The sequence below is a fragment of the Elephas maximus genome, chromosome 22 (assembly GCF_024166365.1).
Source record: "Elephas maximus indicus isolate mEleMax1 chromosome 22, mEleMax1 primary haplotype, whole genome shotgun sequence".
In the NCBI taxonomy this organism is placed as follows: Eukaryota; Metazoa; Chordata; class Mammalia; order Proboscidea; family Elephantidae; genus Elephas; species Elephas maximus.
The window spans coordinates 62,280,563-62,292,779 of record NC_064840.1 but is presented as its reverse complement, the minus strand read 5'-3'; the positions used below and the strand labels follow the sequence as shown (position 1 = coordinate 62,292,779).

General features: G+C 47.9%; 1 protein-coding gene across 13 annotated transcripts in view; it reads right to left on the bottom strand.

Annotated features, from left to right (window-relative positions):
- The window catches only part of FGFR1 (fibroblast growth factor receptor 1), a 61,836-nt gene extending 60,631 nt beyond the window's left edge, over positions 1 to 1,205 (bottom strand). For 12 of the 13 annotated variants that reach the window (XM_049865635.1, XM_049865638.1, XM_049865637.1 and 9 more), the window contains exon 1: positions 549 to 1,205. The gene's annotated coding sequence lies outside the window, so the exon portion shown is untranslated. The other variant, XM_049865643.1, reaches the window with a different exon arrangement.
- Positions 1,206 to 12,217: the final 11,012 nt, after the last annotated feature.

Below are 12,217 nucleotides of genomic sequence, written 5' to 3'. Positions count from 1 at the left end.
CTTTCCCGGAGGAAGAAAAGGACTTAGAAATAGCACAGATTTTTAGCGTTCAGTCCAAGGCTACCTGCTGGATTGGGGTGAGTCACCAGGAAGGGACCAAAATGAGATGGAGTGGAATGCAACGCACGCACACACACTCACGCACACACACACACACACCCCACCTCGCTGCCCACTCCCGCCCTCCTCCCGGGTCGAGCAGCCCCAGGGCCGCCGCAGCCTCGGCCCTGGCCCTGGCCCTCTCCGGACTCACCGCCGCGCCGCCGCCGCCGCCTCGCCAGTTCCAAAGCACAAGTTGGCGGAAAAGTTGAGCAGCAGGAGGAGCGGCGGGACCAGCGCGGGGAGGGGGCGCAGAAGGCGACGCGGGCGGAGGGGGAGACAAAAGAGGGGCGCAGAGCCCAGAGGTGGGGGGGCGGGTAACGAGTGGAGGGAGGCGCCGGACCCGACTGGGCTACAGTGGGGGGAAGCGCGCAGCCAGCAAGCTCCAGCGCCGGGGGCCGCTCGGGACGCCGAGCCCGCCCCGGATCTGGGGGCGCCGTGGCTCTTACCTCACTCGGCGCTGCGGTTCCGCCTCTGGAGAGTCTGCCGTGGCTTGTGCGGGCGGGCGGGTGCCGGCGTCCCCCGCTCCGGCCCGCCGCCCCCGGGCACCGCTCGGATTCTCGCCGGGCCGCAAGAAACCCGCGGCCGGCGCTTGGCTCCCGGTGGCGCTCGGTGCTCGGCGCCTCCAGCCCGGGCGGGAACAATGGAGCCGAAGCTGGTGCCCCGGAGGCGGGGAGGGGGGAGGGCTCCTGTCCGCCGCCCGGGGTCTCCAGACCCTACGCCCCCCCTCCGCCGAACCGGGCGGCGGTGGCTCACGCTTCTTGCAGCCCGGGCTCCATCGCCCTGCGGGGGCCGCGGCGTGCCCGACTGCAGCACTGGTACGGTGCGACCTGCGGAGCGCCCCCTCGGACCGGAGAAAAGTCCTCGGTCTCGGCTGCTTTTCCAGCTGCGGCGCGAGCTCGCCGCTGGGGTAGGCGAGGTCGCCGCAATGCGCTAAGCAGAGTCTCGGTGCTGTCCGGACGTTGCCGCCCCGCTCCGGGCACGGCCCGGGTTCCTCCGGCGCTGCGGCTGGACCGGGGCTCCCACTCTTGCTCGCCGCCGCCGGCTGCCGAGCCCTCCGCACCAGTGCCCGCAGGAGCGCTCCGAGCGCTGTGCGCCGGCGAGGCGCGAGGGCTCTCACACTCCCACACCCCGCTAGTCCCACCTCCTCCTCCGCCCCCTGCAGCTGCCTGCTGGGCCTTGTAGTTCTCAGCCGCAGCCCCGGAGAAGGGGGCAGCGGGACTGAGCTGGCCGGCACTCCTGCCTTCCTTTTCTGAAGTCTGGTCTCCTTTGGCGCCCGCGCCCTTCCAGCCGAGCATGGGGAGTAAGGCGCCCGTATTTCAGGCCATGGGCAGACTGGCAGTTTGGGGAGTGAGGTGGTTTGACGGGATAACCCTGAAGTTGTCCCTGACAGCATAGGTTTTGGAGTCTGAATGTGTGACTTGGGGAAATGATTTACTCACTCTAACTCTCGATTTTCCCATCTGTAAAAGGGGAAATAATAACAGTACTTTACATATAGAGCTGAGCATTAAATGAGATGTAGGTTTTGAGCTAGGAATCCTGGTGATACAGTGGTTACGCGCTCAGTTGCTAACTGAAAGGTCGGCGCTTGGAACCCACCAGCCGCTCCGCGCAGGGTGCTTCTGTAAAGCCGAGAAAACCCTACGGGACAGTTCTACTCAGTCCTATAGGGCCACTCCAAGTCAGAATCAACTTGATGGCAACGGGTTTGGTTTTAGGTTTAGAGCCTAGGACATAGCTATGTGCACATAGTTAACACTCAATAAATACAAAACTTTTTCTTTTTTTAATTCATGTGAAGGTCAATCCCCGCCTTCCCTTCAATCTCACTTTCCCCAATCACTTCCCTTCGGTTTTGTGGCCCACGGGAAGTTGGCCCTGTAAACTCTACAGCGCCATTCTTGGGCCTGCTGGGAATGTTAGAAAGCAAAAAATGAGTGTTGTTTTGGAAATTAATCAGAGCTCACCCATGCCGCACCCTGCATTGCTGTAAGGAACCCCAGAAAAGGTGGCTAAAACGTTCTTTCCCTTGGGTTCTGCAACAGAGTGATACAATCTGCTGTGTGCCCTCAAGTCGCTTCCAACTCATAGTGACCCTATAGGATGGAGTAGAACCGCCCTATAGGGTTTCCAAAGCTATAATCTTTTACAGAAGCAGACTGCCACATCTTTCTCCTGCGGAGCTGCTGGTGAGTTCAAACTGTCGACCTTTTGGTTAGCAGCCGAGCGCTTAACCAATTCTGCCACCAGGACTCCTTTGGTATTATCTAGTAGTTGCCTAATCCAAATGTACATGAGTTCTCTGAGGAACTTTTAAAAATATAAATTTTTGGACCTACTCAGAGGCTCCAAGGAGTCAGGAATCTGTATTTTTTTCTGAGGCTCCCATGGTGCCTGTGATGTGAGGCCAGGTTGGGGGCCACTGGGAGGGTGGAAGGTAGGCCTTATTGGGTATGAAGGAGACCTGATTTCAGGTCCTCCACTTGTGAACTATTTGAGCTTGGGCAAGTCAGCTGTCTGAAAAAAATGAGACAGAGGTATCTGTCGGGACTCCTTCACAAGGTTGTCACGAAATCAAATAAAATAATGACAGTCAGGGCACCCAAAGTGTTAACACAAATAGAAATAACTACGTAAGTTAATGGCAGGGCCTGTTCTCTCACCTCCACTCCACCCCAATCCACAAGGTCATTAAAGGTTCGGATATAGAGCGAGATTGGGCTTCCCAAACAAAGGAATGAGTCCCTAGGTTATTTCTCCATTTGACCAGCAGGTGAAAGAATAGTGACCAACACAACATCATCTACATAGTAAAAAAAAAAAAAAATTAGGCACTCAATAAATGTGTACTGACTGACCGAAGAGTAAATATTCAGTACATATTTGTTAAATAAATGAATAAATCAAAAACTAAATGGCAGGAAAGCACCTATTGGTGGAATAAATGGACTTCAGCCATTGTTTACAGGTTTTTCACCCCTTCATCCCTTCAGCCCTCCAGCTCCTGGACAGGTTACATTTACTTTTCCATATAAGCTGTCCACCCATTAGTCCTTCGGCTTTTAAAATAATGCTCATCCATCTGTAAGAAGGCCAAACTCACACTCCTCTCCACTCAGAGACACCTCCTTTGCCGTTCCCAGCCCCATTCAATCCTTGGCACTCCTACTGACCTTCCGGTATAACCCACTCATTTGATACTTAAAATAGCCTTTGTTAGTTGTCTTTTTTTTTTTTTACTCTGTGTTCTGTCTAGCTAGCTTCTGAACTGTTCTAGAGCAAGGATCCCTTTTATGTATCAAGTCTAGCTTAGGAGTCTGTACTCAGGAGACTTTTTATACATATTTGTTGTTGATGGACTTGATGAGGGTAACAAATCTGGGTTAGCACAAGAGGAAATACAATTTGAGGGAATATGATCGAGAAGATAAGTCATGGAAAATCCAGAATTTAATATTAACACACAACTACTATTTTCCCACTTTATCCCTGAAAGAGAGAGTATCATCCTTCCTCCTTATGATTCTTTTAAAACAAACAAACAAAAAAAAGCTCATGAGATTTTAAATCGAGCTCTTTTTTTTTTTTCTTTCATTTTAATTTGGAAGCGTTTGGGGAGTGCTTTGAACCCAAAAGAGGAGGCTGAAGAATGAGTCCTGGATTTAAACAGAATGATCTAGATGTCTTGTCTGATTGGTGTTGAGGCACATAGGCCTGCCGCCCAACAAATTCCTCTACAGTTTTAGCAAGAAACCAAAATGAAGCAAGTAGCCAACTTGATAGCTCTCTCTCCCCGAGTTTTTAGGGGAACAGTCAGATACGGCTGGAAGGAATGGAGGTGAAGAATCCAGAAACTAATGGAGGGATACACTGACCGCAGACAGGGCTCCTGAATAATTGAGAGCTGACTGCTTTTATCATTCTGGTCCCGCTCCTCATCCGTGCCACTCCCCTCCTTCTCTTTCTGAAATGCAGACCCTGCACTTCAGTCCCAGGAAGAAAGGCCCCGGGCCAGTGGAGGAGAGCATCCCCAGGGCCGCTTGAACCGCCCCAGGCAGCACGGGTCAGACGGCAGCTCTGCCCGCCTGTCCTGCACTGAGGGTTCCTGGCACCTTGCCTCCCCACACAGAAATGTAATCTTCCCTCTGAGATAACAAAGAGCTGGGAGGGTCAGGGAGGATTTGTAGGCCCCTTGCCCTGCCAGCTAGATGTCTGAGGGGGAGACAAAAGGCCCTCATGCTCGAGGACCTGATAACCAGTTGGGGGCCTGTTGCCTCCCGGATCTGAGGCGGGAGGGGAATGGTGCTGAATGAAACCAAGGGAAAGAGAGCTCTCCCCAAAGCCTGTTCAGTTCTCTTTGTTTGGGAACACTTGCAGAAAATCCCTCCCGTCTTCTTCAGGCTACTTGTGTCCTCGAAGTTCTTCCACCGAGAGGTAGTTCTCCTCTCTCGCCATACTCCCACTGTCCCAATGCACCCCTGCTCCGAATTTGGTTATTTCATTAGGCTCCAGCAGCCCCCATCAGGGACGAGCACCCTACTACACCGGGTAGGTACTGCAGAGTGAAGACCTCACCACTAAGGAGGTGGGGGGAGGCCAGGGACATCTGTACTGGGCGAGGTTGGGCCATGGTTCTGCTCTAGCCCAAGGCTAGAGGTTCCTTAGACAGGTTGGCAACTGGCAGGCTCAGCTCTGAGAGCGGGTTGCAGAAGGGGATTCAGGAGGAGGGGACTGTCTGTGTTTTCCCTAAGAAGTGGATCATTCACAGGTCCCTGGGAGCAGGTGGGCGGCAAAGGCTTTTGCCCCAGGCCCCTGGAGTTAGGGAGCAGCCGTCAGTTACCATCTGGCCACCATTTGGTGACCCCTGGCTGTTCCTAGCACAGCTTCAGCATGTCAGGGAAGGGAGGGTCTTGTTTGGCTTGGTGTTTTTGTAAATAACATTTCACTCTCTCCTACCAACTGGGAGCGGGAAGCGGAGCCAGCAACAGCAGCAGTTCAGCTTGTCTGATCCTAATGGTACATTTACTCACCAAGCATGGGGAGGGGGAACACTTGTTGTGTGTCAGGCACTGTGCTGGGCACAATAGATCCAAACATGTAAGAGACAAGGGCACCATCTCAAGGAGGTCTTGTTGGAGAAACCAAATGTTATAGGTAGTGCCACCCAGATGCACGTGCAGGGTTTTCTGGGAGGAGAGGTCAGGAGGCCTGGTGGAAAAGGAGATGGCTCAGGGAAGTGGTGTCTGAATCCTAAAGGATGACAAATGATGTGAAAATCTACAAACTCATCTTGGGTAACTGAGGAAGGCAAGACTAGAGAGGAGTCCCTGGGTGGTGCAAACACTTAACATGCTCTGCTGCTAACCAAAAGGTTGGAGGTTCAAGTCCAGCCAGAGGCTCCTTGGAAGAAAGTTCTACTGTGACACACATGGGGTCGTCATGAGTTGAAATCAACTGGAAGGCAACTGACTTTAAGACTAGAGAGTACGTGTGGAGGGATTGAAGCTTCTGAGTTGTCTTCCTCTGAAAGGATGAACTTGGTCTCTGGAGTCAAACAGATTCTGGGTATCAATTCTGATTCTGCTTCTTCATACTGACTATGTGATCTATGGCAAGTTACTTAACTCCTCTCAGTTTCCTGGATGGTGAAACGAGGATAACAATAGTTCTGAATTAAAGTTCTGAATTAATCAAAGAATTAAATGAGATAATGCATGTAACACACTTGGCACAGTGACTGGCACATAGATTTTAAGTGCTCAATAAGTGGTAGCCAGTTGTTATTTTTTAGCCCAAGAACGTTGCTTTGGCCCGAGAGACCTCGTCTGGAACCTATTTTCCAGTTGTCTTTGTGGTTTTACTATCCATTCACTCCCTTGGATTCTTTGTCCCCAGAAGCCTGTGACAGAAAAGGGTGTATTTTCCCACTTAGTGTCCCTCTTCCTTGCTGCCCCCCAAGATAAGTAGTCCCTGTTGTTGTAGATTTTACTAGGAAACAAGAACACATATGGAGAGGCTAACAAGGTTTATACAACCTCGGCAAATCTTTACAGCCATGATCTTCAATCTAGGATTTGGAATCCCTTCAGAATGCTAACTACAAGCGAGTGCTGCATTTTTGTCTTCTGCTTTTCTTCAGTGCTCCCCAAACTCCCCTCCTTTTGACCCCACACTTCTTCCACTGAAAGCCACTCATTCATAGGCTGAGGACTGGAGAGGTGATGGAGGCAGTGACAGCCCAGTGGAGAATTTGCATTTCTGAGGATCCCCAGGAAAGGGAGGGGGGCCCAGTTCCTTAGGTTTCTGCTCTGCCTTGGGATGAAGATCAAAGTGTCAGGGATGAACTTGGATGGTTGAGGACTCAACTTTGAAGTGGATTCCATCCAAGGATATGCTAACAAGGTTGCAGATGACCTCTCCTGGGTTGTTAAGAACTTTTGGTGATATTGAGGGTGGAATCAGAAAGGAAGGCAATTTAAAAGTAGACAGTGTTCTCCCATTTAAGTTAAAAAGAAAAAAAAAGATATATGCATTTTAAAAGACTGGAGGACACTGCTATTGGTGAAGGTGTGGGAAAATGAGCACTTAAAACCACTGTGGGTGGGAGTGTTGATTGGGGGCCATTTGATAACATTTATAAAAATTTTAAAGGTACTCTTTGACCCTACAATTCTTCTAGGAGTTTATTATACAGATGTCCATATATATGTACGGAAGGACTGTACATAAAAGGATAAGGATCGCAGCTTTGTTTGTGGTTGTAAAACACTGGAAACGAAGGTCCATCATCTGACCAGTCCATAGAGGACTTGGTGAAGTAAATCATGGTGCCTCCGTAAATGCAATACTGTGCAACAAGATATCTATCTGTATAAATATGGAGCAATCGTCAAGTTACATTGTTAAAGGTAAAAAAAGCAAGACGCTTTGTACTGTGGATATAATAGATCTCTCATGTAAAAAAAGAGGGAAATATATAGACATACACATAGCCATATGTATGCCTACAAGCGCGCACACACACACACACACACATACGTACACATGTACATGGAGCCCTGGTGGCATAATGTTTAAGCACTCAGCTGCTAACTGAAAAGTTTGTGGTTCGAACCTACCAACTGCTCCACGGGAGAAAGATATGGCAGTCTATTTCTGTAAAGGTTACAGCCTTAGAAGCCCTATGGGGCAGTTCTACTCTGTCCTATAGGGTCACTATGAGTCGGCATCAACTTGATGGCAATGGGTTTTATATTTATATATGTATATAAATATATATAATACTTGGTAGGAAACTCACATATACAAGTCATAAATTGAAGAACTAAGGGGTCAGGAGTGGGAAAAAGACTTACAGACTATGCCCTTTGGCACTATTTCAAAATTTCACCATGTCGCTCTATTTTTTTCCCCTAATTAAATTTCACTATTCTGTTTAAAAAACAAAACAAAGGATCTGTTAACCAAACTTTAACAGTGGCTTTCTCTGGGGGTGTGATTACGGTGAGGCTTACACTTTCTTGTTTACATACCTTTGCACCATTTGGGTTTTTCACTAGGAGTGTGTTTACAGGGCTGCCTGTACGGTTGAGCAGGTCATGTTCCGCATAGGGCCCAGAAAGTGATTGGGGCTAAAATCCAGTGTGCTGCCGCAGAGCTACATCTGCCCAGAGGATCTGGTGCCTTAGCATGTAGTACTTTATAGTCAACAAAATAATAATAATAATAATTGCGTATTTAAAACAAGCAAACATACATTGAGCGATCTGATTTTAGCTTTGGGCGAAAAGAAAGAATGGTGAAGAAATGCCCTGCCAGACGCAAGTCCATTTGGATCACATTAAACTGGCCACTCTCAAGCCTTCACAGCACACTCCTAATCCCTCACCCATCAAGACTGCAACCCCAACCACCCCACAAAATGACCCCTCATCTGAAGAGAAAGAGGGACAGCATGAAAGCTGGTATTCTGAAATCTCAGATGACTAAAGGATGCCTTGGGTCCAGGAAGGGCTGAATATACCTCTGACCATTAGTATTTACTGAAATCTGGTTTCCTCATGCCAGCTAGGGCAGGGAGCTCGAAGGGTACCTCTTGGACAGGGTACCTGTCCAGCCAGGAGAAGGCGGGCACTTTCCCATCGTGCCCTGTAGCCCATTCATGGTTTCAATCAGCAGCTGAAAGGGTTTGGTCTGTAGGCACTTTTTGCTAAATCAGCCAGGGTGGATTTCTCCAGCCTATCTAGAAGTCAGCCTGGATGAGGTGTTAGGCCCCATTAGTTCTTCTAGGAAGTTTCTTGCTAAGGCTAGATGTTGTTGTTGTTAGGTGCCATCAAGTCATCTCTGACTCATGGTGGCCAAAGGTACAACAGAACAAAATGTTGCCTGGTCTTTTGCCATCTTTACACTCATTGATATGGCCAAGTTCATTGTTGCAGCCACTGTGTATTTTGATTGACTTCCAACCTAGAGGGCTCATCTTCCAGACAATGTTCTGTTGTGATCCATAGGATTGGTTTCCATTGGCTTATTTTCGGAAGTAGATAGCCAGGCCTTTCTTCCTCTTCTGTCTTAGTCTGGAAGCTCCAATGCAACCTGTCTATCATGGTTGACCCTGCTGGTGTTCGAAATACAGGTGGCATAGCTTATGACAAACTCACAAACGGGTGTGGGAAGCTGCATAGAGGGCAATCATTCACGGTTGTGTTCCTAAAGCCACTTATTAGTCTCTGATATCTATATTTTACAGGGACAGATTACCCAATAAGCAAGGTACACACGGGCTTACTTGTGTTTACCTGCTAATCTGTAGTGCACAATTGCGCAAGGGTTTCACCACAACTTTGATGTGGTGAAAAACAGGCGAAACTGCGCACTACAGATTAGTAAGTAAGCACAAGTAATCCCATGCATACCTTGCTTACTGGTCAATCTGCCCCTGTCTACATAGCTTATAGATTTCCTAGCATGTGACCTTATTTTCTAAGAAGTATGTAGAAAATACAAATACAGTGTTAAATCTGATCTCTTTGCTAAAGGCTTTTTTTTTTTTTTGACAAGGATGTGGGTGAAAAGATTCCTTACACATGGTATCCCGCCCACCTCCTGTCCTCTCCAGTTTCACTTAAAAAAAAAAAAAGGTGTTTGTGTGTGTATAACAAATACATGGCGAGACTTCGTCTCACATACTTTGGACATGTTATCAGGAGGGACAAGTCCCAGGAGAGAGACATCATACTTGGTAAAGCAGAGAGAGGGTCAGCGAAAGAGAGGAAGACCCTCAACAAGATAGGCTGACACAGTGGCTGCAACGATGGGCTCAAACATAGCATTGTGAGGATGGCAGAGGACTGGACAGTGTTTCGATCTGTTGTACATGGGATCGCTATGAGTCGGAACTGACTCAATGGCACCTAACCACAACAACATGTAACAAATAGCCATAACAGCTAATAGTTAAATGAATGAACGCTTATTATGGGCAGGCACCACTGTGCTAAACGCTTTTACACAGATTATCTCATTTAAGCCTCACAACAATGAGGTAGATAACTATCGTTTTCCCCCATTTCACAGGTAAGAAAAATGAGGTTTAGAGAAGCTAAATAGTCTCACGAGTGGTTAGATAATAGAGCCAGGCTACAAATCCAGACACTCTGACTCCCAGAGCCTTGGTTGCCAACCATTTCACTGCGGGAAAAGAGGCTGCTCTTGATTAACAGTGCCTACAGGAGGGAATCTAAAACCGCTCTTTCTTTAAAAATTCAATTATTAAAAAGAAGCTTGAACCACAGAATTGTAACAGTTTGAATGTGTGTTTTTAAAGAAATCTTGTTACTGATTTGCTTGAATCAACACCAGCGCCATTTTTCTAAAATCCTGTTGGCTTGTAGGATCGTGTGACTCTGTGTGTGTGTCTGTGTGTGTCTGTGTCTGTGTGAGTGCATGTGTGTGTATTGGGGGGTGATAGAAAGAGGAGCTGAAAGTAGACATCTGTGGGTCCCAAATCTCAGAGCCATTTAGGGATGTCGCTAGGTTTTTGGGAGAATCACTCTGTCTGCTCAAGTTCAGTGGTCCTGTTGGAGGTGCTGTTCAGGAATTACGAGTTAATGCTGAAGTGGGGGCCAGTGAAAATACGGAAGGCATTTTTAGGAGACTCAGCCAGCCAGTGCCGAAACTGTATTTTAAGAAACCCTATCTATGTTATGAATAGGCCCGTAGAGAGTTGAGATGAAAAGAATCTTTCAAATCCAATGTGCTTTCTGCTAGGTATGTCTCAAGTTTATTTTTCATTTTTATCTTTTTCCGTGTTCCTGCCTGCTTATAATTCCATCTCCTTCTGTCTTTCAAAGTTCTCAGTAGGGGAGCAAGGGGCAGTATTCTGATTAAAGAACTGGTTAAAGAAGCCCTGGTGGCATAGCGGTTAAGTGCTATGGCTGCTAACCAAAAGGTCAGTGGTTCAAATCCACCAGGTGCTCCTTGGAAACCCTATGGGGCACTTCTACCCTGTCCTGTAGGGTCACTATGAGTCACAATTGGCTTGATGGCAATGGATTTTTTTGTTTTTGGTTTGTGTTTTACTCCACTGTCAGTTTAGCTTCACCAGAAACTTTCTTGTTTGACTGTAGAGTTTCATCGCCTCCATAAAAGATCCCAGCAGCAACCGCCCGCCCCCCACCTCCCACTAGTGACCTCCCAGGATAATGTGGGTCACTAGTGGTGCAAATTACAGATGTTCTTACTACCATGGCCCAAAACCAAGGTTGTAAATGCACTAAACATTATTAAAACACAAGGACAGATGGTTTTTTTCTAGCCAAAAGTTGAATATGGGAATGAAGAAAGAGAATAATTTGGGAAGATGAACGCCCAACACATAATTTGTCTTCCTGTCTGTCACTAAGTCAAGAGCCCTGGTGCTGCAGTGGTTTGGAACTCGGCTGCTAACCCAAAGGTCGGCAGCTCGAATCCAACAGCCACTCTTTGGAAGCCGTATGGGTCAGTCCTACTCTATCCTATAGGGTTGCTCTGAGTCAGAACCCACTTGACGGCAATGGCGTTGGTCTGTCACCAAGCCTGTCCTTCCACTTGAAGGGCTTGGGTCACCTTCCACAGCAGCAGCCTGGCAATCATCATCGACGTGGCACAGTACTTTCTGAATGAGTTAATGGAGACTCAGGAAAGGCTGGCTGATGCCAGCTCAGCTCTGTGACTTCTTTCTTCCTGGATTTTTACTGAAGCCTAGGGAAGGGAGCCAGGACATTTGATGATGTTTGTTACAGATACTCCACTCCCTTTTTTTCTCTTCCAGATCAGACTATCAATCATGTGTTGGTGGCAGCAAAAAACAGAGTATTGATGACAGGTAGGAATTTGCAGGGGAACACACTGGCACAAAACATACACTCACGACTTTACCCAGGGGGTTTTGTTGCCCTTGGCCCTGGTTACAGGTGCTTCATCCTGGGGCTGGTGAGCAGAAAAGCCTGCCTTCCTACCCTCCTTTTCCTGTTTCTGTTCCAGGTAACCCTTTATTTAAACCCTAAAGCCAATTGGAGGATCTAAACAAGACTTTCTCTAGCCTTGATCACAAATACAGAATAACCAGAGACCTCCTTAGCCTTTTGCTTCACTGACTTTCCATTAGCCCCCTGCGGGCTAGATAGGCATTTTTCTGTCCAGCATATGAATTTTGTCTTTGTCACCTTGGCAAGTTCGTCAGCCTCTCCTGGCCTCAATTTCCTCAGCAGTAAAATGGGTTTATAGGCGTCTGAGAATTTAAAAAACAACCTATCTAGGGGGAGAGCAAGTGGGAGAAGGGAGTAAGATGTATGTAAACCTACATGTGACAGACTGATTGGAATGGTAAATGTTCACTTGAAGCTTAATAAAAATTAAAAAAAAAAAAAAACCTATCTAAAGCCCTGAGCTTGGTGTCTGCTATGTAGGAGGCGCTCATTAAAGGTGGGCTGCCTTTACCTGAGCTACTGTGTAGTGTTCCGGAACTCCCATTCTTCGCAGTGTCATCCATAGTTTGTTATGATCCACACAGTCGAATGCCTTTGCATAGGTAATAAACCACAGGTAAACATCCTTCTGGTATTCTCTGCTTTCA